At 42.0% G+C, this 27,114-nt stretch overlaps 1 protein-coding gene across 1 annotated transcript in view; it reads right to left on the bottom strand.

The window, feature by feature from the left end:
- The window catches only part of ZMIZ1 (zinc finger MIZ-type containing 1), a 1,052,488-nt gene that overhangs the window by 540,557 nt on the left and 484,817 nt on the right, over nt 1-27,114 (bottom strand). Inside the window, 1 exon segment of the mRNA XM_030203240.1 lies at nt 26,516-26,665. The gene's annotated coding sequence lies outside the window, so the exon portion shown is untranslated.

Raw genomic sequence — 27,114 nt, 5'->3', positions numbered from 1 at the left:
AAGGGTGGAGGAGGGAGTAAGATGATTATTGCTGCAACTGAAAAGTATTTACAAACATAGTCAAGCCTATTTCTATTGGAACTCAATTAGGGGCCCTTTTACTAAGCATCAGTTAGTCTACCGTGGCCTTGCCTCACAGCAATCCAGAACTACTGCCGGCCCAATATGGGCACCCATGGTAGTTCCACCCCCAGTGCGCTGCATTTCCAGTGCTAGCAGAAATATTTCAAAAATATTTTCACAGGCACTGCCCAGTTACCGCCAGGTTAGCATGGAAGCCCTTACTGCCACCTCAATGGGTGGTGTAAGTGCCCCCCCCCCCTGAAATAACTGTGGGGCAAGTGAGAACTTACCGCATGGCTATTTCATTTTTGACCATTTTTACTTGCTGCGGTAAAAGAGGCCTTTGTGTGCAGAAAAAACAGCTTTCGCCGCTAACACAGGACCCCTTTTACAGCAGCTTAGTAAAAGGGCCCTTAGAGTCTCATGAAGGGGATTGTCTCCTCTGTTCCTCTCATACTGTTTTAAAAAATCTGTTCCTATTTTTACCACTATAACCACCATTCTATGGGTCCAACATCCTTTTTGTGAAGGATAAAATACTTCTGAATAACTCCTTGTACTGAAATACTGACCTCTTGTTCAATCTACTTGTCATTAAAAATTGGATTGCTAATTTTATTTTTATGCACTTGGGCTGGTTCAAGATAAATGCTAGAAAAGTGTATCTAAAAATGTAAACTAAGATAACCCAGTCATTTCTGAACTGGACCCACAAATTTCAATACCTGTTTTGTGTGATTTGACTTTAAAAGAAGAAACGAAATGGAAATCTAAGCTAAACCAGCCTAACCTAACGGCCCGATTCATGAGTGTTTTCCCTTAGACATAGACAAAAACCTCTAGTGATAAATCAGGACCTAAGCTTAGCACAGGTCATGGCCGGCAGGCCCATTATGGAAAGAATACATCACTCACTAAAAAAAATGCTGCACTGAAATGTTATCATATACCAAAATACTCAAGGGAGAGAAGCCAATAAACCATATCAAACTTTTCCTTATTGTATAATTTCAAAATAAAGCATGCATCAAACTTGAGGGTCACAAATGTTTGGCATTACAACCGTCTCTGGCGAGCTCCGGCTTTAAATGGCTACAGCTAAGTGGTGGTGGTGTGGGGGGGGGGGGGTGGGCGTTAGAAAACTTATTTTGACTGCATGTTCTTGGTGACCCCTATAGTGTAGCAGACTGCAACCACTGCCATTATCTTTCTCTAGGTCAAAATCTTCTGTGGCTTACATGACAAACATTTATTAAGATCATCTATCTTGCTGTCAGGTTTCTACCATACCTTGGTAGTACACCACAGTCTAACCATAATTAATATCAGCACAAATCTATATAAGCACAGAAGTATAGTGGTGCAAAGAATAGAAAGGTTCAACTATTATCTCAAAGTCGGAAATGCCCTCTGACTGATTTCACTATTTAACACATTTCTTGAAAAGTACCTTTTTCAAATAATAGTATTGCTAGTACCTGGCTGAAAGTTTGAGACCAGGATAATTTTCTGTTGTTATTCCACAGCAATGCCCCATGCTTTCTTATCTACATTTCTCTTGCAAACGACATTTGCTGATCTTAAACCTGGCTTCAATGAATAGCAATTGTTCCCTTCTGGTTTTGAAGGTACTTTGTTTGTCTACTCCATTCACTGGCCTGAAATCAGCCAGGTCTCAGATGGCTGTTGCCATGGTAACTGTGTTCCTTCAATACTGGCATATAATGAAGACAATGTGCTTTCCATTTAGATGAGTTTTAGAGGAAAAGAGAAGAGCCTTCTGCTTAATAGCCTCCTAGAATGCAGGGAGTATTATAATAGGATTTTAGCAGTACTAGTTAAAGCATGATTTGGTAGAAAAGAAAAAAATATTACCCTATTTTGCAAAGCATCGACCACATCAATCATTAGTCATAACATATCTTTTTTCTCCCAATTATTTCAATGACTTTACTACTTTAGACAACACAGTAACACATTTACCAGACCGCATCAATGTGTTCCTTTACAGCAGTACTAATATCCAAATGCTTTGAAATACCAACTTGCCTATTCCTTGGCTTTATTGTTTCCTCGATTTCCTGGTTGGAAGGAGAGGGCTTAGCATACACTTCTTATGTACTAACATTGTTTTGAAATAAAAAAATTGATATATACCTTTTATTTTAGCCACATAATTTATTCAAAACATTCTCCCCTGAGACCACTGGTCAGTTGAGCCTGCCTTACGTACACTCTGCCAGCACAAACCCTGCATGGGGGGTTTTGAGGATCTGCAGACACCAATACCTACTAAACCAGGGGTGAGAAACTTTATACACAGAGGGCCTCATAAATGTCTGTACTATCTCTGGCGGGCTGTAACATTACATAACTTCAGACCCAGAAATGCACAAAGCACCATAAACTTTCTGTGATAAATAAATAGCTACAAATTTAACTAAAAATGATGGAAACAAACTGCTAGAGTGGTTTTCCTGAAAATATTTGTGAAACACAGTATGTATAATCACTGAAACTCTGGTTAATGAAGTTTTCTGTGTATTCTTCCTATGGTCTCGCAGGCCACATAAAATTAATTGGCGAACCATATTTGGCCCACAGGCTGTGGCTTGCTCACCCCCAGTACTAAACAAACATCACTTTGAAAATGGGAATCAGTGATTTTAACAAGTAAATTAACAGTGCTTGGGGGAGGGGGGTGACTGGCTTCAATAAGCTTTGTTTAAAGGTTCTTATCTGAGGAAAGCAGGTGATGAATCATTCTTATCCTCATCCCAGGACAACCTGTTTATTTAATTGCCACCAATAGGTATGTCTAGTAGCCCATACCCTTTTGGGTTCAGTTTCTCCTTGGTTGTAGCATTTTATTAATTCTCTTCTTATATAAATATTTATAAAGCTAGTTTACTTAGGGCTCCTTTTACAAACTTGCACTTAACGTGGGTCTTTCCACACCTGACGCCATTTTTAGTGTAGCTGGAAAATGGTCATTTGGCTATTTTCAGAATTAATGGTTATGTACTAATGTTCACATTAGCACATGAGCACCTACCTACATCTATTTGGTAGTCGATATGGTCTCACGTGCTAATGCTGCACTAATCTGCATGTGGTAATACCAACGCGCTAACTGATAAGCGCAGAGATGTTCAATCCCTGCTCCAGACACACCCACTGTGCAGAAAAATAAAAATTATGTTTTAGTGCATGGTATGCCGATCTCAAAGACATGTTTGAAGATTTGCTAGGTATATGAGCTTCTAGCTCATCATGTCAAATAGATTGTTTTTATTGACACCTAACACAGACACTTGATGCCAAAACACGAACCATGTTGGGCCTGCTAATAAAGGACTACTGACTATCCCATGCTTGAACAGCCCTTGGTGGTTTTTTTTTTGCATTTTTATAAATTGGCATGTAGACCTTCTGATGGAGCGTTTCAGGGTATTTGTTTTGGGGCTCCATAAACTCTTGGTATCCATGGTGCTGAAATAACTCCTTTACAAATTAACTTTGCAAATACACATCTCTCAAAGCATATCTTTTGCGATTACACATCTCTGAAAGCAGGGGCGTAGCCAGACCTCGAGGTGAGAGGGGGCCACAGCCCAAGGTGGGGGGGCACATTTTGGTCCGCCGCTCCACCACTGCCACCGCTGTAAATCCCCGCCAGCTGAAGCACCGCCGCTGCAAATAACTTGGCTGGCAGGGGTTCCCAACCCCCACCAACTGAAGCCTTCGTCCAGTGCTGGTCTCTGGTGCTGCCACATTGCCTGCCCTGCTCTCTGTTCCCCTCATGTCCAGCACGCTCCTTTTGGTGAAACTGAACATGATCAATTTCACTAAAAAGACCATGTTGGATGTGAGGGAAAGTGAGAGCAGGGCAGGCAATGCGGCGGCGCCGGAGACCAGCGCCCGACAAAGGCTTCAGCTGGCAGGGGTTGGGGACCCCTGCCAGCCAAACCAGGGGCCCAGAGAAAAGTTGGGGAGCCCAGGCCCCCATAGCTACGCCACTGTTTTAAAGAACCTGTGTCCTAAGTGTGGGAGGACACTTGTGGCACTGGGCCACATATTTTGGCACTACCCATATATTATTCAGTTTTGGAAAGCTTTGCTCCATGCTACAACAGTGTATTGGAACTGCACAGTAACATATGACTCTCACATTCTCTTTGGCCATTACATATGCATGGATCCAGTTCCTTTGGGATTTAAAAGATTCTTTCAGAAGACAGTTCTGTTTGGTATCAAGACTATTCTTCTTTCTTAGATGTCCCAATTGGGCCCTACTATCCAATGCTGGCATTCATTGTTAATTTTGCAAATGAGAGCAGAACGCCAGGGGATATATACTTTGGACAACCAAGAGCAATTTTGGTTATCTTTGCCCTCCAGGGCTCATAATTGTTTATTAAACCCTTAAGCACACCTGCCATTGTACTTTGATTTTTGTTTTGAATATCCAGTAGTGTGCAACATGGGTTGGGATTGGGGGAGGGAGGTATCGGGGATGGGGGAAGGGAGCCTTCTGTTGTTGGTTTTGGAAAACTATATTACTGTAAGATCAATTGTAGCTGTTTCTTGTTTGTTTGGAGTGGAATAATAAAAATGATTTTATCATAAACTGGCACCTAGACATACCACCACTTTTGCACTTCATAGGCACTAATTACTGGTAATTACATTCAAATGTGCACCAGGAGCTATTTTATAAAGAAGCACCTAAGTGCTATAGTGCAAAACTATAGGGGGTCAGGCTTGTCTCCGAGCGACATGTGTCATTTACAGAATACTAAAGTACAAAACAGGGGGAATTCTCTACGATGATGAATCTGAACAGGTAAAAGTAGAGACTAACCAAAGATGATTCACCACTGGAGACTTCAGTCCAACAGTCTTTATTTGTAACCATAAAAAGACTCGACACGGGCCATGTTTCGACGCATGCAAGCGCCTACATCAGGGGTTCAAATCAAATACTCTTCCAACTTGTGTTGGAAAGACGTGCCCAGAGCAGAGGTGGTGGGTCAATGGTGAAAGAAAACTGTGGGGCTGGTAACGGGCGACTTCAAACACAAGTTGGAAAAGTATTTGATTTGAACCCCTGATGTAGGCACTTACAGAATACTATCAGTTATGCTCATCACTTGATGCATGTAGGTGTGCCCATTTACACCTGCCACTGACATGGCATAAATGGTCATGCCTAAACTTAGATGCGACCATGCCAATGTATGCTAGCATGCCATAATGGCATCTTGGCACACAGAATCCATTCTAGAATTGGCACCCAGCACTCATCATCGGTGAACGTAAATGGAAGCACCAATTTATAGACTTTTTTCCACCATGTTTTGGTGGTGCATACTTTGCCAGTGAACATATACATAGGCAGAATGCGCAAATTGATATATAAAGTGGTGTATAAATTATACAATACTTTAATTGACACACAATCTGGCTAATATCTATGTATAGGCATTTATGCCAGTTACAGGGCTGGTGTGATATAAGCGCTTTTTCTGCCAGCTGCACTAGCAATCTATAAAGAAAATGAGGTAGCTGCTTACCTTCTCTTCCTAGTTAATCCTGTTATAGAATCACCCTCTTAATGAAATGCCACAGAAAGAATAAGCACCATACCGCACATGGAAAGCCTGAGAGAGCATTATTCTGGCATGATTTTGATAACACCTCCAGCTAACATTTAAACCTACAAACACTAATAGGAAGAGGGGACATGGATATTCAAGCACTTTGCCAAGTTAACTGGACAAGTCCTGAAGTATGAATTTCTTACTCCTTTCGAAACCAAATGCTATGCATTAGACTCATTTACACAAATAAAGCTGAGTCAAAAAGGTAGAGTTGGCAGTGTTCCAGGATATAGCTACAACTATCTGCTCAGCACAAAACATCAGTACAGAGAGTATGATGCTATGCGCATAAGTCTGGTACTGATGAAAGGCTGTCCTAAGTTAACCAGAGGAAGTTAGACACATAAGTTTATCTGGAGAAAGTCAGTCACAGCCCTGTGCACATGATTCCACTGAGTACCCAGATAACATTATGGACTCCCTTTTATCAAAAGGCGATAAAAGGGGCCCCGTGGCAGTGTCGGTGTGCAGGTTTGCCTTGCACCAAGGCCCCCTTTTACTGCTGCCAGTAAAAGGCTTTTTTTTATTTTTTCCTTGTAAATAAGGAAATGGCTGTGCTGTAAGTTAAATACTTGCCAAGCAGCCATTTACTGGGGGAGCCCTTACCGCCCCTGGTGCTAGAAAATTTAAAAATATTTTCCAGCACTGAAAGATTCACATGGCAGGAGCTGGAACTACCGCTGGGTTCCCCCAGGAGCCCAGTGGTAGGGCCAAATCACCACATACCAAGCCGGTGGTACCTCTACTAACCTTTTGTTAAAGGGCTCCTCCTATGTGCACAACTTCAGCTGCACAATTCATGCACATACCATATTTTTGAATCACTGCACCTGGATGCCTTAAATCAGAAGGACAAACAAATGAAGACCATCCTATATAATAATTCTCACCACCAATGTTCTAATGTGGGACTGCCTGTGTCCCTGGCTCCTGGAGATCATGAGCTAGGCTCCGTAGCCAGGATGGCGTCACTAACAGCTGATTCCCAGGCAGGGGGAGGAGTAGGGAAACCCGTGGAGCACCTTTCCATACTCCTCCCCCTGCCTGGCAATCAGCTGTCACTGCGCCGCTCCCTGCCACTTCGGAACAAGTGGCAGGGAGTGGCACATCAAAAAACTACAAGCGCGGCACCACAGAACCTCCCCCCTCGGCACATCACCCAATCCCCCCCTACACAAACACCCCCTCCCCCCCAAGCACATCAAACACCCCCCTCCCCCCACCCAAAGCACATCAACACCCCCCCGGCGCATCAAACCCCATCGCCACCCGCTGATGCCAGTAGTAACGCTGTCCGGCCGCTGCTGCTTCTCCTGTTGAGCAGCAGCGGCCACTACAAAAACAAAAGAAGCGATAAATGTTTTTAAACCCAGCCCAAATCATTCGCAAATGCCCAAGTCTTACAACGCAGTCTCTGCAGCCGCTCCTCCTCTCGCCTCCACGTCACTGCCCCTGGAGTAAGACCCCGGAGGAGCGCAGTGACGTGACAGGTGAGAGGAGGAGCAGCTACAGAGACTGCATTGTAAGACTCGGGCATTTGCGAATGATTTGGGCTGGGTTTAAAAACATTTATCACTTCTTTTCTTTTTGTAGTGACCGCTGCTGCTCAACAGGGGAAGCAGCAGCGGCCAGACAGCGTTAGCAGTGGCAGCTGCGGGTGGCGAGGGGGTTTGATGCGCCGGGGGGGAGGGGAATGACGCTGGGCATGGGGGGGAGGGGAATGTCGCTGGACATGGGTAGCTGCAGTGGGGGCAGGAGGAGAGGAGGGTCGCTGGACATGGATGGCTGGAGGCGGGGCAGGGGAGAGGGAGGTGGGGAGGGGGTCCTGAGACCAGAGAGGTGGGGGTGGGGAGGGGGGCTCACACTCACTCACTGACTCTCATATACACTCTCTCTGACACACTCCCTGTCTATCACACTCTATCTCTCTGTCACACACACACGCAACCTCACACACACAGACACTCTCTAACACAAACACACACACACACGCTGTCTCTCTCTTTCATTCTCTCTATGACACACACACTCCATCTCTCACACACACACTCTCTCAAACATACACACTCTGAGAAAAACTTTGCTAGCACCCGTTTCATTTGTGTCAGAAACGGGCCTTTTTTTTACTAGTTTCTAATATTTACAGTACTGAACCCGGGGTGGGGGGGGGGGGGGGCCTTCTTACTTTGAAGATAAGTCCAACAAATGAAAGGCTTAGAGACTGCTCAATAAAAATAAAATATGGAAAATGGAAATTGTTCATTGTGACTTTTTTTTCTTGTTCTGGGCAGTAGAAACATCAGCTTGAAAAGATTTCAAGTCACTTTTCCACTACTTTTGTAAAACAGCAGTGAACAATGCTTCCTGAGAGGAAAGGCATCTTTCCAAACTTAAACTATGTCCACAAACAGGAAACTACATGTTTTTAATTTACAGTTTCCACGCTTACTGTCCCTTCAATCTGCAAGTTACTCAACTGAGAGGAGACTTGCTTATTTAAACAGAATTCATGGCAGGAGGTGTTTTCAGGGTACATGTAAAACTGCAGATATAGCTCAACTGCTGCTCCTATTCTTCTTTGATCTTGTGTCACACTTCACTTATGCTTATTTCAGATGTAACAGAACACCACCCCAAGAACTAGAAAGATAACTCTGCAACAGGCTACCTAACTTGTACAACAGGTCATCTACCTCATTCTGTAACAGGTCACCTAAATTTAAACACCATTTGCATGCTTAAATTTATAGAATATTGCCATTTGTGCACTCAAATGTGTAGGTATACCTGTACACAGCAGCAAAATGCCTGTTATTCTATAATTACACATTAGGAGGCCCTTTTACTAAGGCGCGTAGGCGCCTATGCGTGTCCAACATGCATCAATTTGGAACTACCGCCCGGCTACTGTGAGCCTCGGGCAGTAATTCCATTTTTTACGCGCGTCCGATTCGCATGGCAGAAAATATTTTTTATTTTCTACCGTGTGGCGCTAACCAGGTGGTAATCGGCAGTGTAAGTGCGCTGACGATTATCGCCCGGTTAATGCATAAGACCTTACTGCTAAGTCAATAGGTGGCAGTAAGGTCTCAGCCCCAAAATGGACGCGCACCAATTTTTATTTTGCTGCAAGTCCATTTTCGGCCAAAATAAAGGCCTTTTTTGCAGGTGCGCTGAAAAATGGACCTGTGTGCTTCTGTTCTAACACTTCTCCATGCCAAAAAATCAGTGCCAAAATAGTGCATAACACTATAGTGTGCAACTGTCAAGGGGGAGCTCACAGAAAAGGAGGTGGGCACACACAAGGCCGGCAATTACGTTTACAGAATACTGTAAATTACTTGTGTAAATGTCATGTTTAGGCATAAACATTTATGCTAGTGATAGGCGTGGTGTAAATATTAGTGGCTAAGAGGGAGAGTTATTAACGTGTGCTACCATTAAGGGTTATTTTTACCACAAGTCATGCTATTTTAGCACAGGGTCTCACTGCATAAAATGGGACCCTGTGCTAAAATGACACAACTTGTGGTAAAATAGCCTGTCTTAACGGTAGCCAGTGTTTGTTAACATGCCTCCTAAATGTAGGTGCGTAGATGCTGACGTCCACGAATATTCTATAATGGCAATTATGCATATAAGTGTCATTATAGAATAGATGCACTACCTGCTTAATTTTGGCATAAAAATACTAGCACCCTGTTATAGAATTGCCTCCTATATGCTTAGTAACATAGTAAATGACGGCAGATAAAGACCTGAATGATCCATCAGTCTGCCCAACAAGATAAACTCATTTTACATGGTATGTGATACTATATATGTATATCGGAGTTTGATTTGTCCCTGCCTTTCTCAGGGCACAGACCATAAAAGTCTGCCCAGCACTGTTCCTGAACTAAAAGTTCTGAAGCTAACGTTGAAGCCCTTAAATTTACACTCCGGCCCATCCATATCTATTCAGTTACGATCAGGGTAGAAGTCTGCCCAGCACCAGTTTTGCTTCTCAATTACCGGCGTTGCCACCCAATCTTCGCTAAGATTTCGTAGATCCATTCTTTCTAAACAAGATTCCTTTGTGTTTATCCAACGCATGTTTGAATCCCATTACCGTTTTCATTTCCACCACCTCCCACGGGAGGGCATTCCACGTATCTACCACTCTTTCCTTGAAAAAATACTTCCTGACATTACTCCTGAGTCTGTCCCCCTTCAACCTCAATTTATGTCCTCTAGTTCTACCACCTTCTTGTCTCCTGAAAAGGTTTGTTTGCAAATGAATACCTTTCAAATATTTGAACGTCTGTATCATGTCACCCCTGTTTCTCCTTTCCTCCAAGGTATACATGTTCAGGTCAGCAAGTCTCTCCTCGTACGGTTTGCAATACAAATCCCATACCATTTTTGTAGCTTTACTTTGCACCACTTCCAGTCTTTTTACATCTTTAGCAAGATACGGCCTCCAAAACTGAACACTAGTTCTGAAACGGAAAGCCGTGCCCCAACCCTGTCCTCCACAGAACCTCCAATCAAGTTGGATACATCTCTCCACATGCAAAGTCTGTGTACCGAACAAGCAGATACTCAGACAAAATTATATAGAACACCATTTCTGCTGGTAAAACATTGTTTTCCTCACAGAAATGCCTTCTTAACTTGCTCCTTCAAAGAATCCCCCTGGGGTGGTTTCTTTTGGGCCACATCACATTAAGGCACTTACTTCAATTTAGGCAAAGCAATGAAAGAGACCCTCTTTCAAATGAGGGCTGACATTTCTGAAGGTTTTTTTTGGTTGAACAGTTTCCTCCTGCTTTTTGGGTAATCCAGCTCAGTCGAAACCAAGGCTGGAATTGTATGGACTACCATGATATAGTAGGTATTTCACCTATTACGTATATCTCCTTGTGCTCAGCCAGGGGCCATGTACCAAGTGTCCTTCCAAAACCTTTCAACTGTGAGCCCTGAATCCAGCCATTAGGTGTTGCCATTGCACTAAGCCTGAACGTTCCAGCTAGTAGGGACGATGATCCCCCTGAAATATCCCCAGTCCTAGGTGATTTCAAGAGTGAAAGACCTGACCAGAGAAGTAAACCCTTTGCATAACAATGTGTGTTAGTCCTAGTGAACCACCAGGCTGGATCTGCAGGGCAGTGGCGTTCCTGGGGGGGCTGGCACCCGGGGCGGATCACCGATGCGCCCTGCCCCCCGGGTGCAGCGCTCCCCCAGATTCAGCGCGGACAGCCTCCCCGGAGAAAGGACACCCCCGTGAAGGACCCCCCCCCCCCGCCGGGTGCACGCCGCTGGGGGGGTGCCGCGCTTGCCTGCCCTCCATTGGTCCATGCTTCTTCTCTGCCCCGGAACAGGAAGTAACCTGTTCCAGGGCAGAGAAGAAGCATGGACCAACGGAGGACAGGCGCGTGCGGCACCCCCTCCCCCAGCGGCGTGCACCCGGGGCGGACCGCCCCCACCGCCCCCCCTAGGAACGCCACTGCTGCAGGGTGACATTTCCAAATAGTTACCTCAATGAGATCTACTGCATTTGTTAACACACATTTTAGTTATCAGTTGTCTTTGATAGGTTTTCCAACTTACTGCCTGGCAATATATGCTGTCGCACTATCTGTGAGAGAGAGCAAGATTCCAGTCGAAATGTGTGTGTGTGTTTTTTTCCACTGTGGTCCACCATCTGAAAAAAGCAGTCATGTTTACATGTGTCAGTGCTTTTCTGGCTCCTCATCTGTGCTAACAGCCTACAGCCCAGCTTCAGACAGTGCATAGCTTAAATGTACAGCTGCACTAGTTGGCAAATACTTTCTGCCCCCTCCCCCTTTCTTTTCTGTGCTTAAATCAAAGGAGCTGGCTGAACTCCAAAGAGAGATACACAGGATTCATAACAATGTACAAGTATTAGATTTTTTTTCAGAAACATTTTTATTACCCAGTTTCAAATGTCTTGTATCACAGTGGTACCCATTAAGCATCAGAATACCAGAGGTCAGGCATTAGTTATGCAAGCCTGATAGCAGTATAAATCAAGGTAACCTTGTTGAGGCAAAGCACACAGGTTTGTTGTCATTTCCTGCAGCCTTCTCTCCTTCATGACTCAGTTAATTTTCAAGGTTATGACCTTTTGGACTGGCTGTTTTCTGATTCTGAGCATACATGTACATTTTTACACTTGTTCACAGAAAGTTGTGATCTAAAACTTACTAAATAAACACCAAGGTAAAAGTTAATTTCCATTTTAGTGTTGACTGGGAAGCTATTTCTACCACCTTTTTAGCTTTCAATTTCCAAATGGACAAATTATAGCCTCTCACTTCTTATATGCCAAACAGCTTGCTGTTTAAAGAAAAACAAGAGAGAGAGAGAAAGAGAGAGACCAGGCAGTGCGCTCACTCTCTCTCTCACCTTCCCTTTGTTCTTTAAGCTCATTTCTTTCATTCCTTTCTTCTTCAACTAATCTATATTCTTTTTATTCCTCCTATTTCTCTACATCCTGTGTCTCTTTCTGTACTCCCCACCTCTCTTTCTGCCTCCTAGTTCCTTAATCCTCTGTACATCTTTCAACTGAGAGCCAGAAAAAAAGGGTTTCGCTCTTGTCAAAGCATTAGCACCTCACACCACTGGATCAAGAGAAAGGGGACTCCTCGATTCTCAAACTTTTACCTCTTTCATAAGAAACTTTGTCCCCAGTAGCCACAGGTCTCCAAGAACAGAGATTCACAGGGAGGGCCCCAAGCAGGTCTGCTTATCAGGGTGGGTCATCTATGCAAATTTGCCTTGTTCTTAAAGCAAATTAATCTGATAAATTCTTTCTGAATATACTGCAAACTAGATGTCCATGTCTCTCACTGAGCAGCCCTAATAGCTACATCATTAATGACATTAACTGGTATCAACACAGCCACCTCTGTTCAGAGCAACAATAAAAAGATTTCTTGATTCTGGCATACCTACCTCTTACCTCTACACCATGGTAAATATTTAGCACCATCTACACAATTTTCTTCTTGGATTTTTATACTGAAATTGCATATATATCTATATCTATCTTTCTATCTATATTACAACATAGGGTTGGTAGCTGTAGACTCCTTGTAAGTAGGAGCTTACACAGAAATGAGTTTTTCAGTGCAACCTTGCTCTGCATTGAACCCATGGCATTGTTCAAGTCACTCCCCATTTGTAACTATAGGTTATCCCATTAACATTTTCAACATGTGTTTTTGCTACATTTTTAACTTAGACACTTTATATATTTTTTTTATGTTTCAATGATTTTTATTGACAACAATTGCAAATAAACTTTACATACAAAATCTTTTTAAGTTGCTTCCACATTTGCAACCATTAAATATAATGTTGTCCTGAGCAAGTCTTCAGAGTTGGCTTGCTATATTTTAATTTTTTTTTTTTTTTTTCCTGTTTCAATTTGTTTATTAAATTTTTACATTTTAACAAGAATATACTTGTTATTGAAATACAGCCATAATAAAATTTATACAGAAATAATAACATTCCTTAAGAAAACTTCTTACAGAAGTAAAATCTACTTCAAAAATAGTATAATTTCTTAATTAATTATGATAATTATTGCTTCCTTAGACCTCATTTTTGAAGGAGACGAAAAGAGTTATGGGGAAAATATAACAATAATTCACAAAAAATAATTAGGTGGCGTAATATTCCCTTGTAGTATTACAATTGTTTAGAATCTAGAAAAGATTTAAGGGCTTCTGGTGAAAAAAATGTATATTTAACCTGACCCAGTCTCACAAGGCACTTGCATGGATAGGCCAGGAAAAACTTCCCTCCTATCTCAACAGTTCTTGATTTCAATGCCAAAAAGGCTTTCCTCCTCTGCTGAGTTGATTTTGTAACATCAGGAAAAATCTGTACCTTAATACCCCCAAAACAGGTTTTTAAATTCTTAAAATACTGTTTCATTATGTTATTCAAGTCCTGTTCGAATATTAAAGACACTATCAATGTAGACCTTTCTGTTGTCTCATCAAGTGTTTGTTCAAGTATAGCTGAAATGTTTCCAGGATCTATATTCATAAGTTGAGCTTCTTGAGTTTTCCCAATCTCTCCTTCAGGAGTAGGAATATAATATAACTTATTAACAGGCGGTATAGCTTCCAGAGGCATTTTCAACACCTCGTTCAAATATCTCTTAAATAGATCTAGAGGAGTAATCCCTAGGAGTTTGGGAAAATTCAGTAAACGTAGATTTAGCCTTCTATTAAAGTTTTCAACTTGTTCCATTCGTCTCTGAAGTTCAACATTATCTTTCACCACATTTATTTTAAATTCTTGTTAAGAGTTTACATTCTTTTGAATAACAGTCAGTTTTTCAGCTGTTTCTTCTTTTAGCAGGTCTACCTTTGCATTTAACTCACCAAATCTCTTATTAAAGTTACTGACTTCACCCGATGTTTGTTGTAAAGTCATATCCATTCTGTTCAGCTTTACCCAAATCATTTCAAGATTTACCTCCTGTGTTTTCCTTGAGGTTCCTACGACCTCTGCTCCCAGCGTCTTCTGTGGAACTTCCCGACCCTCACCGTGGATCTCACCCGATACACTTCCGGTAGGGCGTTGATCCACATCGGTACTCGCCATCGATGCTGGGCAGGGAGGTTTACTAGTAGATGGTGGAGAAAGAGATACATCCTCTCCCAGCGGGACCTCCACTTCCCCAAGGAGCCCCGCTATGGGATCCACATCTCTACTTGTTTGGGAAATCGGGCTGAAAAAACGCTCTAGTCCCGTCCGAGGCAATGAAGGAGTCGAGGTAGGTGGGGGAACTATGCTCGTCAACCCCTTCCTTTTAGTATGGGGCATATTGTCCGCAAGAGTTTTCTCCCGGGCTGGTTCTCAGAGCGACTTTTCGGCGCTGCCTGTTACGCCGCCATCTTGAATCGTCGGCTTGCTATATTTTAATAAGCATCATGACCAGTGCTTTTTCTTGTAGGAAAAAAAAGGTACCGGTACTCATTATGAGCAACCTTAGGGGCAGGATAACTATCTATGGCTCCACCCCTTTAGCCTCACCCACAGTAGCCACACCCCTATTAACAGCCATGGAGCATATAAAAAGGCATCATTGAAAATATTACATCAGTATAGGGGAAGAAAAATAATGTGATTTTTTTCATTATAAATAATTTCTGTATGCTGTTACAGCTCCAGTACACCCAAAATGACACAAACCAGGAATTAAGAGAACAGTCTTGCCAAATCTGAAACACAATACATAAGTACATAAGACTTAGTACATATGCAATCAAAATCTCAGAACCTAACAGATCCCTATTCAGACACTTTACCTCACAGTCATACATGCAGAACAGAGATAGCCCCTCTTTAAATAGAGGCAAAAATTAACCTGAAATCCCATGAAGCCAGACTCTGCATGCAGCACAATACCAGGAAAACAGAAAGAAACACATTTCCACCTATACAGTGCAAAATAAGACAGCAGTTGTAAATTCTCAAATTGGACCTATTCCAAAAACTAAAATGAAAATAAAATGATTTTTTCTACCTTTGATGTCTGGTGACTTTGTTTTTCCGATCATGTTGGTGCCAGTCCCTGGATTCTGATGCTCTCTATCTGTCCTCTTAACACCGTTTCCAGGCCCTCTTATCCATTTATTTCTTTACTCTCCTCCTCTCTTCTTCAATTCTTGCCCTACATCCATAAGTAAAAGCTGGGTCCTCTGCAGACATGACTGGAGGAGATATAGAGTGCATCCAGCTTTTGCCTATTTTCTCAATCCATATGCAATTTTTGTCCTCTCTTATCTTTCCCTCCTCTCCATCCATATGCATCTTCTTCCTCCTTACTCTCCATCCATGTTTAGCATTTCTCTCTCCCCTCCCCTCCATCCATGTGCATCTCCTTCCTCTCTCTTCCCTCCTCTCCATCTATGTGCAGCATTTTTCCTCTCTCTGCTCTTCTCCATCCATGTCCAGCATTTTTCCTCTCTCCCCTCCACCCATCCATCCATTCAGCCTCAGCCACTCTCTCTATTTCCTCACCTCCCTCTGTGTAACCAACATCATCCCTTCTCGCTTCCCTTCCCCTCCTTCTCCCAAAGTCCAGTATATCTCCTCAAACTCCCTCCATCTCCCACTGTCGGCATCTGAGAGTCCAGCCCCAGCAGTATTCAGACAGCACAGGTCCCAGCACCAGCGCTAACTCAAGTGCTGAGGAGCCTTTGCGTCCATGTGCTTGGGAAGGCCCTGTTGGTTCCACCCTCTCTGACATGTATGCATCACAGGGGCGGTGCCAACAGGGCCTCCATGGGTGAATAGGCTCGAAGGCTGCTCAGTGCTGAAGTTAGCACTGGTGCCAGGCCTTGTACTGTCTGATTACTACCAACAGCAGGAGGGAAACAGGATCAACCCCATAGCAATGCCAAATGGGGAGCAGGTAAAAAAGGTGCCGGTACACTGTATTGGTGCATACCGGCACAAAAAAAGCCCTGATTATGGCAACGTTCACAACATATCCATATATAGTTTGCATTTTAGATGTTTATATAAAGTTTGCTATGAGCAGTTCCTCATTGCTAGCTGCCCAATGCTCCAAAATGATTACGAGGGAATAAGACTAAAATGTGAATGAGCTTCCCTGAACAAGGTACCTTATTGGAGCACTATAAATCCTTCTACAGCACTATGGATTCATTTAACAACTTCAGGTGCTCCTTACTAAGCTGCTTTATTAATTGGGCTTGATGTGCATCAAGCCCATTTCTAGCACACCCTTAAAAAGGCTGTTTTTGTATTTTTTAATTTATGGTTATGCGCTTACCATTAACGTAAGGCCATTTAAAAATATTACCACTGGAGTCTTTACGGTAAGGGCTTCCACATTAATCATGTGCACGTGATAACTGGTTACCGCTTCCATGCCCACTCTATACTCATTCCTTTCCCATGCCACACCCTATCCCAAAAATATTTTTAAAAATAAATACCACGTGCTTAGCATGCACAGGCAGAAAAACTAATCCTGGATGCTTTACTGCGTCCTGCATTAGGCCATTAAAGCTGTGTTAGCTTAGTAAAAGGCCCCTTGATTATTCATGAGCAACTGATTTTGATATTGTTGGACCGGTGATATTTGCAATAGGTTTTCTGTAATAAATTGACAATATAGAGTTTAAGGAATGTCATCTCAATATGAGGAGGAGTTTTGTTTTGGTACTCCATGATTAAAATGATTATGTGCTGCTTGCATAAATTTTCAGTTTTATCTCAAATACAGTTTATGAATGCAAGATTTTCCCTCTTTTTTTTAAAGATTTTTCGCTGATGAATCAAATAATTTAGTGAGTTCTTTCTCAGTTGGAGTAGAGTAGTGGCCCAATGGCTGAAGAAGCAGGGTCGAGAACCAGGGAAGCAAGGGTTCAAATCCTATTGATGCTCTTTATGGTCTTGGGCAAGTCACATAAACATCCATTGCCTCAGATTGTAAGCCCTTCAGGGACAGGGAAATACCTCTGAAGCTGAATGTAGCTCACTTTGAACTACTACTGGAAAGGCAGAAGCTAAATCCCAAATTCCTTTCAATCCTTCCCTCTCATACAGGAAACTTGATTTTTGTTCCTTCGGGACCTCTTTTATATCAATACCAATTTGCATCCATTAGAATGCAAATTTTCTTGCTTCCTTCCTGTTTTATAGTTTTGTTATTATTTACATTGTGTGTGTCCACTTCCATATAAATCAATTCAGAAAGCAATGAGAATGTGGTTCTTGCCTGTATTATTGTGGTTTTCATTCCAATTTTTATGAAACTTGCACAAATTGAAGGCCTCGTCCTACAGATCACAATAGGCACTGAATTAGGGGCAGAACAGCTTCCAGAAGCATGGTGGAGGCTGTCTTCAACTACTCATGGAGGCAAATTAACATCAGCGTCACAGAGAAGCGTGGAAACAGCAGCAATAGCTTCAACACCCTCTAGGTACCGAAAGAGGGGTACAGCAAAAAAGAGACATTCATATCCCAAAATACTCGGAGCAAAAGGTCAGGATCTTGGTGTTCAGTGGGCAAGACCCCAAACAGAAAAACTATGAAATGATGCCATAAGCATCTGTTCACATAGGAATATGGAGAAACCAATGACTGATGTTTGGGAGTGAGGAAGGGTGAGATTCAACAAAATGAAGGCCAACTGTTCCACCAACTCTACTGCCAGAGGGGAATGGTATGGACGCCAAAAGGGTCCTGCAATCAAGCAAAGCTATTCAATATGCATGCTAGTTAGTGGGCAGGAAAAAGCTATAGACCTTGGTGAGGTCTGTCAGCTTTCAGCCTTTTATGCCCAGTAAGTATAATGAAAGAGTCCATGGCCATGACCTTGATGGGCCCTGCAAGGTAAATCTGGCCAATGTTTCTGCAAGGGTTGAGGCCTCAGCTACCAACATTTATAGACATCTATGGTGGAGAGGGTGTGACTGTGAAAGTAGATCATATATTGAATCCTGGCGACAGTGGAGGTCCAGTACACAAGCTAATCTCATGCATATTCAATGTGGATATCCTGAAAATCTGACTAGCTGTGGGGTCCTCAGGAGAGGTTTGGGAAGCCCTGCAGGATGGTTCTCTTATCTTTTTAAATCTCCACAACATGTAGAGGAGGAACTATCTACTATGGGCAGCCAGTGCAGCCCCTCAGGGCATAAAGGAAGCCATCCATTGGCTTCCTTTGTAGTGATATCACCAAAGTGGGAAGGACAACAGTGCACCATGACAGCTGGGGGCGTGTCATACGGGGCACATTTGGCACTAGCACCGCTCCTGTTGTCTACAAGTCTACTACTGGGCCCTACATTTCTGCTATGAAGAACTGCATCGCTATATGGGAGTATTACATACCCTAAATACCTTCTAAAATTAGCAAGGAGAATACTGTTCACCAACCAGTATTTGGAAGAGTGTAAAGATTGCCTATTCACTAGCACCCACCCCTCTGTTTCTTTAGATGGTTTTGTTCTGGAACTGCAAGATGGTTTAACACGCAAGATTAGGCGCTTCTTATATTCTTGCAAGAAAGGAAAACTGCCTGTTTTCACATTTCAAATTGTCTTATGATGCTGCAAGCAAAGCTGCTGAACAAGCAGAGAGCAATGGGAGAAAACAAAAACTTTGAAAATTCCTCTCAGACACACTGGAGTCTTTTTTTACTATGCCACATTAGGTGCTAATGCACATCTAAAACAGCAAAAATGGCCTAATCTGGGACTGCTAAAGCATCACACTAGCTTTTGCATGCTCACGCACTAACCATGTGGTAAATATTGTCTTGTATTTTTTATAGGAGGCATGTCAGGGGCAGGGAGTGGGCATTCCTACATTAACCAGTTAGCCCATCTGCATTACTGCATGATAACTGGTGGCAGTAATTGCTCACATGGTCATTTTTTTAAATGACCATGCACTAATGATAACAGTGCACAGCCATACATGAAATAAATAGGAAATTGGGGGCTTATTTTACAACAGCAGTAAAAATGGCCTTAGGGAGTCTTTTACTAAAGCTTAGCTTCAGTTATCTGCAGCAGGGCCCATTTTATTCCTGTGGGCCCTGCTGCAGATAACTCAAGTTAAGCTTTAGTAAAAGACCCCCTTAGTGTGCGGGAATGGCCCGCATAAGGGTGAGCTAAGACCATTTGTTACTGTGACTTAGTAAAAGGACCCCACTGTCTATAAACTGAGGGGTAAACTTGTTGGGAAAACAGTACCTTGCACTGCCCACGTTTTCTCTGTTAGTGTACATCAGCAAGAGAAAGAAATTACAGATAAACAAAATACAACTGAATGCACCAGCCAGAGGAATTTACATTGTATTCCTTAACTCTGTGTGGAGCTACAGACTTTTGGATAATATTGCTCTGTAATGGCAATAGTTTAATTTCATGTTGTAACACCCTAATGACTTTAGTATTTTGCTGCCATTCCAATTTCAATAGCTATTATCATTTAAACACCTGTATTATCAGAGATGCGCATGAATGGCTTCTGGATAATTTACTGAAAGAACCACAAAATAGACTAATCCAATGGAAATGTAAGCATTTCTCAATTATACAATCCATCACTTTGCAAATCCTTAATATGAGTTATATCTGCGTTGGCAAAGTTTAAATAAAAACCTCAGCTTGTATGTTTGACTTGTAATGTTTTTTTATCTGAGTGCAGACGATCAAAACATTACTGATAACAATGTGCTTAATTTTGAAAACTTAAATTCTTACAATAAATGTGTGTATTTCCCAAAGAAAGTTAAAACTGAGGTTTAAGGCTAGATTCTATATATGGCACCTGAAAATTCCATGCGGAAAAAATATACGCTTAAGCGTATTAAGTACACCTAAATTTTATAGAATAGGCTTAAATTTCTATGCGGTATATAGAATACGCCGAGCATCTCTCCACATGACTAAATTTAGAAGCAGTTATTTACATCACGTTTTACTTGGCGTAAATCCCGACGCCTAAATTAGGCACGGAGCTGGTGTATTCTATAACAGTGCACGTAGATTTTAAAAATGCTCCAGCCCACCCAGGCCCACCTGTGGCTATGCCACTGAACACTAGGCATGCTATATAGGATCCAGGTGTTAGCAAGTTCTGCGTATAACTCTTTTTTTTGTTAATTTATTATTTATTCATTTAAACAATTTTTACAAGAAACCATCTTGTTTAAGAAAGAGTCAATTGACAAATAATTTTTAAACAGGAAAAAGAAAAAAAATAAGAAAGAGCAAATACATCTTTACACTTTCAGCAATATAAGACACTCAAGTCCATAATTAGAGATCCATGAATTTAAATTTAGAGAGAACTATAACTCAGGAACTAATACAAGGAAATCCTTCTCTACTAGGAACTATACATTATCTTTAATGCTTCTCCGTCTTAGCTGAGGTGATTAGCGAAGACAAATGTCCAGGTTCAGTAAACACATACTTTTTTTCCCCTAGCCTGATTATGCACTTGCAGGGGTATCTTAAAAAAAAGGTACCCCCCAAGTGCAGAACCCCAGGCTTGAGGAGCAAAAATTGTTTCCTCCGTCGTCTCGTCTCCTTGGAGACGTCAGGAAATAACATTACTTTAAAACCCAAAAAGGGTTTATCCTTATTACGGAAAAACAAATGGAAAATCCAATTCTTGTCAGGAATCAATGTGACAGTTGCCACCAGGGTGGCAGCTGTTGCCAATTCCGAATCAGAGGTCTCAAGCAAAAGAGAAACGTCAATAGGTTTTTCAGATTCTGGATTCGTGTTTTTTTCTGGGATGTAATAAATTTGTGAAAAAGGTGGAAAATCTTTTTCCAAAATATTCAAAGTTTCAAGGAAATAACGTTTCAACATCTCAAGTGGAAGAACATTTTGTAACCTAGGAAAGTTAACAAATCTCAAATTGTGATTCTTAGTGTAATTATCAAAAACCTCCATTTTTTGCCTAAGATTTGTTAAGTCCTTTATCATCATAATTTGTTGCGTTTCCAAGTTCATAACTTTTTGATCAGTTTTCTCCATTTTTTCATTTAAAACTTTAATCTCTTCCTCTTGTTTTTGCAAGCCACTTTCAATGTTATTCACCTTAGGTAAAACTTCATTAAATTGTTTAAGAAAAAATTGTCCCAGGTTAGACATCAAATCCCACAGGGAATCTAAAGTCACGTCTTTTGGTTTAATCACTAATTCGGTAGGAAAATCAAACCTTGCTGAAGACTTTACGTTCGTCTCGCTTGGTCCCTCAGCTTCTCTCAACCCGTTGCTCGGCGTCGATATGGGCAAACTGCCCTCCATTCCGTCCTCCGATGAAAGCGAAACTTCACCCCAAAGTTCTTCCGGGTCTCCTACTCCTTCCGAGGGAGACCCCGTCGGGTCAAGGAGGAACGAACTCGCGCCGAGCAGTTGAGGTGGTGGAGTGCATGCAGCGGGGCTCAATGTTGTCTCAACTCCGGGGGAAGCCAAATCTCTCGTTCGCTGGCGTTCCCTACCGGAAGCATTCCGCCTTCAGGTACAGCTGCTCTTGATCTCATGTAGCTGTCAATTGGACCCGATATGGGGGGTGGAAGCGGGGAAGTTCTGCCCGCTACTCTCCCTCTTCGTTTAGGCATCTCAGCGGGAATGAGGTTCAAAGCGTCCTAGCAGAGCAACGCCATCTTGGATCTCCCTCGTTCTGCGTATAACTCTTAATGCCAATTAGTGCTGATAATTGCTTGTTAACATCCAATTGACAGAGCTGATTAGCTAGTTAACCAATTAAGTTACGTGCATTGTTAAAGAATACGCTTCAATTTACACACGGAAATTAAGGCGCCATATATAGAATCCGGCAGTTAAAGGACAATATACAGTAGCCAATCTTTTTCATAAACATGGACATTTTAACTTGCATATACTGCAGCTAATTTTGAAAACAAAGGCTTTCCATTTGCAGATTAGCAGCCATAAAGTACCTGTTAAAATTGACCAGGTACACTGCATCTCTTATTATTCAGGCAGCTGACAGGACCTAAAACACTGCACTGACATTTGAAAACTGAATTACTGCTTGCAAGCTTTTGTAAGTTACTTAGGGGTGTTTTTACAAAGCTATGGTAGAAGGTGGAAAAGGTCATTTTACCGCAGTGGGAAAAATGGCCAATTTTCCGAATTAATGGTCATGCGCTAATGTTCCCATTAACGTGCGGCCATTACTAAACATTTGCACATGAGCCCTCACTGCCACCTATTTTGTAGGCAGTAAGGGTTCATATGCTAATCCCATGCTAATCCGTTTAGAGTGCAGAAATGTAGATGCACTAATGGATTAACACATAAATGCCTACTTTCTGCTCACCGCCCCCCCCCCCCAATGCTCTCAGCCAAAAATTTTAACAAAAAATTTTAGTGCATGGATAGCGCGCACACATTCCGGAACTTACAGCAGGACACCAGAGCACGCACTCCCCAAGCTGCAGTAAGCTAGTGCTAATGCTTACCACACTTAGTAAAAGGACTCCTTAAGGAAGAGGAACCTAAAATTATAAGCTTAGGAGCAGGCATAATTATTATTTACTGATTTTTTTGACCACTTATCAAACAATTCTAAGGAGGGGGGGGGGGGGGGGGAGTTATCAATGTGGGTTACTGTCGCATACTCTTCTCAACTTCCTGACATACATGTGACCACTACAAAAAACCAAATCTAGTGCAAAAAAAAAAACCAGCACCAGTAAAGGAAAAAGAAAAAAGCAAGGAGTAAAGCCTCAAACCTAAATGCCTCTTCCAAGACAAAGTCTCAACAACAGCGACAACAGCACAAACTATCACAAGCCCACTCCCTGTCACTAGCACAAAATGTAATACAGGCGGAGAAAAAAGCCAAACAGCATACAAAAAACTCCACCTCAAAAATGTGAACATTATCTCAACAAAATTGTCCAACTGTTGCCGAACAATACGTACCTTCTACTAAAAAATGACAAATTTGATACTGGATGATAATTCTCACAGTCAGATATAGAATCATTCAAACTATTAATTACCAGGTGTATGAGGCATACTTCAATCTCTCAGGTAAAAAAAAAAATCTTCTTGCAATCCTGCATTAACTAATAAAAACTTCAGCTAAAATTTCCCTAAGCAGCTTTATCTTGGGAATCAACACCACATCCAAAGGATTTGAACAATCCTTGTTCTACTGTGGACATTAATGCCTGGTTGGGGGGGGGGGGGGGAGGGGGAGGGCAGCAGGTTTACAACCTTTGTTCATTTAAGGTAAGATTTCATAGAATGTATACGTTATCATGTTATCTTGTTCTCTATTACTATTTTACTAGCATGCCATTGAATTAATAAAATGTTCAATAACAACAAAAAACAAAGAGTTTGAACAATTATGAATCCTCTGGACACATTTAAGAAAAGAGGACCTCTTCTCCCCAATAACTTCTGACAGACTAGGCAAAACAATGTCATTCTATCTCCTCTAAACTGCTGCAACATCTAACTCTTGCAGATATTGATGAATCATTGAGCTAACCTTTGTTCAAAATAAGTGGCAAAGTTAAGAGCTGAGAGAATAAGAGCTCTGGGAACTTTAATTTTTCAGTACAGTGAACATCTCAGATTGCCTTGATAAAGCCTTGTCAATCTTAGTTGAAAAAAACCCTCATTTTACTATTTAGAACAACAGTTTTGTAACTCTAATTTTTCTAAATAATTCTGCCTATTGATCTCAGAACTTTCCTTTCTCTCTGAGGGATCCAATTACTAAGGTACGCTGAAAAATGGCCTGCGGTAGTGTAGGCATGTGTTTTAGGCGCGCGCAGAATCATTTTTCAGTGCACCTGCAAAAAATGCCTTTTGGGTCCGAGACCTTACTGCCAGCCATTGACCTAGCGGTAAAGTCTCACATTGTACCTGGGTAATAATGACCTACACGCGTCAAATGCCACTTGGTGCGCATCCGAAAATAAAGGTTATTTTTTTGATACGTATCAGATGCACGCCAAAAATGAAATTACCACAGAAGCCACGCGGTAGCTGGGCGGTAACTCCATTTTGGCGCGTGTAGACTCTTACGCAGCTTATTGGGAGATCATTTATAAACCAAAGAGCTAAATGTATTCTTTGAGGGTTCTTCTGACTTATAGAGACATTACTAGACTTTGTTAAATGATTGGGAGAATGAGGTTTCTAAGTACCAGTTTTCATATTTGCCAAAGGTAGAGAGTGACAAAATCATTCCATCTTAAATGCATCTAAATCAAATACAGTAGACCACTTTCACTTAACAAGGTTTAATCTAGATTAAGGTAAATTGAAGTTAACGATGGGCCAAAAGTGGAGTTGAAGTATTAAGTAAACCCTCAGTGTATTCATGAAAAATCAACAAATCACTGATATGGTCATTTATATTAGAAGCACTCCATATAAGTTCTCGAAAACCTAACACAGTTGATACATTATTTAAAAACACTATCTAATCCATCCATCTCATCAAAATGCAAATTAAAATCCCCTATAAAAACAACAGAAAAAAAATGACATGGTAACAATATCCAATCCAAAAATAAAGTTATACCATAAGATGTTCTGCGCAGAGAAACATATGCTAAACAGCAAACTTCTTATGTTGTGATATCAGTGATTCAGAACAATCTGTTTGAAACATACCCAACAGTGCAATGTTCACTTCATAACACAATATAGAAATAACACACCTCCTCCTTTCCCTAGCTACACATAATCATGCTTCAGTCATTCCTAAAAAGTCTAAAGTGCTGTCTAAAATCAAGTCATCAACAATTCTTTCTTCCAAACGGAAGGTGAATTTACAAAAACAATTTTGAAATATTAAAAAGCAGGAACAGTTTGACGTGTTTTTTGGTAGACGGTATTTCCCATGTTGAGTGCACATTAGGGCTCAACCCCCTGTAATAAAAGACCCCGAAGTCCACTTGGATGAACAGTAATGGGGGAGAGTCTGGGGAATAGGCATGAGAGAATCTGGGTGAAGGCTGGGGAGGGGGGAGTATGAGAGAACCTGGGGGAGAGGCTCAGGAGGAGGGCATGGATGAATACCATGATTAATCGAATGATTAAAATTTTTAATTGTTCCCACCCCTAATTAATAGTTAATGGCTCATTAACCAATTTATTTGCAAGCACATCTTGAATCTGTGCCAAAATTTCGGTGCCCAAATAAATAGAAACTGGGGGTCCATTTTTGTTTCACTCAGGGTCTTGAGTTTTAACATATAGTAAAATGAAATATCATATACTAAAGCTTGTCACAAACAGAAGGCAAGTTGCTCCACTGAAGGGAACACACCAAGCAGCTCTACATACTAAAATTTAACAAGCAGGGCTGCCAAGAGACTGGGCTGGGCCCGGGGCAAAGCCGCCCCCCGGAGCCCTGCCCCCCCCCCCCCCCGAGGTCATCGTCGCCTCCACCCACCCCCCTCCGTCCACCACCGGGCTGGGTCCTCCTGAATTCAAATCATAGCGCCTCACCTTGACCTCACCCCGTGTGAAAGAAGCGCAGCAGCGGCAGTCTGCAGATCGCCTCCCTTCGGGTCTTCCCTCCCTGTGTCCCGCCCTCGACGAAGGTGGGACATAGGGAGGGAAGGCCCGAAGGGAGGCGATCTACAGACTGCCGCGCTTCTTTCGTATGGAGCGAGGTCGAGGTGAGGTGCTATGATTTGAATTTAGAGGGGCCCAGCCCGGTGGTGGACGGAGAGGGGCGGGTGAAGGGGATTGCGGCACCGGGCCCCCCTTGGAGGCCCGGGCCCAGGGAATTTTGTCCCCCCTGCCCCCCCCCCCTCGGTGGCCCTGTTAACATAAAAACAAATGCTGCTGCCCACACACCCTCACAAATGGCACACTTTAAGGACACCCTTGCTGAATTTTGACTGTATGGCTCACCATTGATAAGAAAATAAAAATGCATGAAGTAGCAATGCTTTGCTGGAATTATGTACACAAGCTTCAGTAGGCCCCTCAGTTTAAGTGAGGCCAATGGTAGTCCTCTCTGATCCTTTTAGCACATGCTCACCATGTTGCTCAACTGTTTACATCAGTTTCATTGAACGGAACACTTTCCTAAAGATGATATAATATTAAACATGCCTAGTTTTAATAATGTATATTTATCATCATCCATGCCCTCCTCCAAGTTTCCTTTAAAAAAAACCCCATACAATTAAAAAACACAGAGTGAAAAAATACACATTCTATCAGTTTATGAGTGGGAGGGCAACTGACCTCAATTTTGTTAGGGCTAATGGAAGCCCTGACATCTAAAGCTGTTCAGTGTCTCCTCTCCTCTGTGGATCCTGACAATGCTTTAAGTTTGTAATCAGTTTCTGTTGCTCAGTGGCAAGATGTAACACAGCTGCTTCTGATTTTCAACTCCTGCATGAAAGAAACCCATTTATAGGTTAGGAACCATCTTATGTAAACAATGAAATACTCAAAATTCTTGCTAGAGAAGAACTGATGCACATTTTACAATTCCACTGACAAAAGCAGTCTTAGCGTTCTCCTTCAGTAACAAATTTCTTCCACTTCTTGCAAAATATCTAACACTGTTTTACTACAGTTAACCAAATAAAAACTATCCTCTATATACATTATAACTTTGGTTCAAAATTCATTGAAAAACAGCAAGAGGATGCTTTTCAACATTCCATCACAGAACAAAGTTCTCAGCTGGTGCTGTCAGTAATAATAAACGTGTTAATGATCGAACCCTCTATTTCTTTGCTGCACACAACAAAACAGAACAAGAAAGGGAATCAGAATTGACTGCCACATCAGACACAACCCTTTTAGAAGGCATTCAACAGCATATTTAATTTTCC

This window comes from Microcaecilia unicolor, chromosome 5 (genome assembly GCF_901765095.1).
Source record: "Microcaecilia unicolor chromosome 5, aMicUni1.1, whole genome shotgun sequence".
Taxonomy (NCBI): Eukaryota; Metazoa; Chordata; class Amphibia; order Gymnophiona; family Siphonopidae; genus Microcaecilia; species Microcaecilia unicolor.
The sequence above is the reverse complement of the archived record's forward strand: the minus strand, read 5'-3'. Positions and strand labels throughout refer to the sequence as shown.